This window comes from Oratosquilla oratoria, chromosome 36, assembly GCF_046742065.1.
Source record: "Oratosquilla oratoria isolate Oo_2021 chromosome 36, ASM4674206v1, whole genome shotgun sequence".
Taxonomy (NCBI): Eukaryota; Metazoa; Arthropoda; class Malacostraca; order Stomatopoda; family Squillidae; genus Oratosquilla; species Oratosquilla oratoria.
Genome location: NC_134812.1, coordinates 18,119,760 through 18,123,492, shown reverse-complemented (window position 1 = coordinate 18,123,492; position 3,733 = coordinate 18,119,760).

The window sequence follows — 3,733 nt, the reverse complement described above, 5'->3', positions numbered from 1 at the left end:
TAGAAACTACAGTCAAATAAATAATATCCACTTTTGGATAGTGTTCGTACAGCCTTAGCAGTTGCGCCCAGGTTGACAGACAGACCAACAGATCATCATCTTCTATCCCAAAATTCGTGGGAAAGTGTATTCGACATAATGCATGGGCTCACGAAGGCACATCAAGATACGGGATAAATTTGACACTTTTCGGAAAGGAAAAAAAAAAAAAAAAAAGTCATATCTTGGCCAAAAATTTATGTATTCTAAAAATCAAACTGCATCTCTTATAGGACATTTTGCCAAATACAACTCACTCAAAGAAGCCGCCATGAGCCTCCATCACGGCCTCCAGGCGGGACCCAAACCCGAGAGACGCCTGAACACCAGTTTGATCCTGGCAATCAGGTCGTCCTTGGTGTTGCAGGTGGTACGAGTGGTGTCTTTTTCAACTCCACCCCACAGATAATAGTCCATGAGGTTGCAATCAGGCGAGTTGGGGGGGGGGGGCAGATATTGGGACTGGTAAAGTCGTATTTCTCAGACAACCACTTCTGGGTTTTCCCGGAGGTGTGACACGGAGCTGAGTCCTGCTGCTACACGTATGGTCTTCCCGCAGCCACCCTCTCCACCCAGCGCTTGGCAAGAGTAAACACCAACTCAGTATAGCCATCTGAAGTGAGTCTGAGACCCTCTTCAAAGATGTGGGGTGGAATGACGTGCCCTTCGCTGGAAACACACCCAAAGACCATCACTGTTTGAGAGAACTTGGTCTTCGTGCTGACTGTAGGCTAGCCACCTGTTGTTTTGCGTGTTGTGCAACTGGTCCTTACAGAAGTTCTTCTCGTCTGAGAAGAACCAGAACATCCCTGATTCGACTGGGTGTTTGACCTTGTTGAGGATTTTCTTGGTTTTCGTAAGGCGGTTCTATTGGGATTTGGCGGTGAGTAGTTGGCCCTTGCACCTCTTGTATCAGGAGTAGCGAAGATCCTCGTTCAGCGCTTTCTTCATAGTCGCCACTCCTACGCCCATCTCTCTCACCAAGGTCCACATTGCCTTGCCTGGATCTAGTCCCACTTTTTTCAGCTTCTCGACGAATTTCATTGTGCGGACAGAGTCAGAACGCCTTCTATGATCCTTCATGCAAACCACTGCTTCCACATCTCTGTTGCAATTCTCCAATTCACATCTCACGGCCTTCACGGTATCAAAAAACATTGGGCTGCAGCTAAGATTTCCAATTTTTTTAATTCGGCGCGAATCATCATGATACAGGTCACTCTTTTCCAATATTTCGGTGCTTTCCAGTCGTCCATGCTCTCTAGCTCTCACACTCACCAATAGTACACAGAATCAGCTATTCGTTGCACTTTACCGCTATTAAAACCGTCAATTAATTCTGAAATGACAGAAAAAAGAAGATATAATTTATCCCTAACACCCTGTATGTGTGTATGTGTGTGTGTATGTGTGTGTGTGTGTGTGTGTGTGTGTGTGTGTGTGTGTGTGTGTGTGTGTGTGTGTGAGAGAGAGAGAGAGAGAGAGAGAGAGAGAGAGAGAGATTCGCTATCTATCTGTCTATCTATCTATCTATATTTATATCTATCTATCTATATATCTATACCTATCTATATATATATATATATATATATGTATATATATATATATATATATATATATATATATATATATATATATATATATATATACAGTATATATGTGTGTGTGTGTATGTAAAGTCCTTAGTCTTTCAAGGACGACGGGCTTGCTATCGTAACAATATGTATATGTGTATGTGTGTGTGTGTGTCTGTGTGTGTGTTTGTAGAGAGAGATAGAGAGAGAGACAGCAGAGATAGAGATAGAGAGAGAGATAGAAAGAAAGAGAGGTAGAGAGAGAGAGAGAGAGAGAGAGAGAGAGAGAGAGAGAGAGAGAGAGAGAGAGAGAGAGAGAGAGAGAGAGAGAGAGAATAGAATCAGCCAAATGTATTAGACAAAGACAAATATCTCTTATTGTGGAACAGAAAAAGCGTCATTATACTTCGTCGCCAATGACCAGCACTTCTGTCCTCAGGGACAATATTGCACCGAGGAGGAGAAATTCAAACAGAGCGGCAGAAAGGACGGGTAGCAGAATTTAAAAGTAATCATCACACCAGAGGGCATCAAAGGAAACTTAATCAGATAAAGTAAAACAGGCAAAGTGCCTCAGTGACAATAGAAATGTTAAAAAGAACAGTATCCTATAGATGCATTAATTTTTGACACGAAAGAAGAAACAGTCCAGTTACATAAAAATGAATAAATACACAAAAAACAAATAAATAAAATAAAACCAAGTTTTTGTCTATGGAGACTCAGAGATGGTACCCCACAGCTCTTATTCTATATATCTATATTACAACTAGGTAAGAGCAACGACTGTCAGTACGGCGGTGCCGGCGGTACCTGCTTCGAATCCTGTCCAGGGCTGAAATTATTTCAGTACCGCTGCGCTTCAAGTCGTTACTCTAACTCTCGTGGGCGGGGAGTTGGGTGTGCGTGTGCGTGTAAGGTCATAGCATTACCCATAGATCGGTCATACGAGCTCTGAGCTCTCTTCCGGGTGGGAAATAGCTGTCGATCACGAGTGCAACACGTGATCCAAAGACCAAGGTGAATCACACACACACACACACACACACACACACACACACACACACACACACACACACACACACACACACACACACAAACACACACACAGAGGGCCCCGGGGTTTCTTAAGGGGACAGAGGTTCTTTAGTAGGGCCGAAGATCCTTAGGGGGGCCAGGGTTCTTTTGGGGGATGGGGTCCTCTAGGGCAGAGGTTCCTAAACTTGACCATACCAAGGACCCCCAGACACGATGAGTCCCAGCTGAGGACCCTCAACTAAACAAAAGTTATCAATACCATACTGGGATACCCAGTATCACCCAGTACAACGTAGTGCATTTATTATTTACTTATTGCTTCACATCGCATAAATAAAAATATTTTCAATACTTTTATTTTTTTAAGTTCAATACAAAGTAAATTTAGTACAAACTGCCATAATAGATAGATAATTACAATATGTACTGTCACCACCGAAACCAAAATAAACCAAGTACCTTCATATAAAAAAGTGTATAACTAAACACAAATCAGTCTGTCAGGCATATCCTGTCTAATGGGATGGATGGGCTTGATGGCTCTAGCACAATTGATCAATGCCGGGCCTGTTGTTAGTGAGTGCCAGACGCATATCGTTGTCCACCTGTAGGCGTGCCCTGTGCTTGGTTTCGAGTACTTTCAATGTAGAAAATCCTGATTCTCACAAGTAGGTTATGGCAAATGGTAAAAGGCATTTTTTGAGTCTTCTCAGCCAGGGCAGGATATTCAGTTCTTGAGTAGATCCAAAACTCTGACAGTGGAAGGGCAGAGAATTTAATTTTCATATTCCCATCATTTGATATTTCAGTGAGTTCCTCTTGCGACTTCATATCAAGATGTACATCTACCCCAGCTACAAAAGGATCTCTAATCCAGATCAGGTGGGAATTTTCAAGTTCAGGGAAATATTCCCTGAAGTAGCCTTGTAGATGAGCTAGATGGGACACAATGATGGGGGTGATGCCGTCTCCACTTGATGTCACACATTCTTGATGATAAAGTGGGAACATCTCAGTGACTCCCTCCTGGCATTTGCTTTCCCACAAGGAAATATTTTGCAAGAATGCCCGTCCTTTTCCTG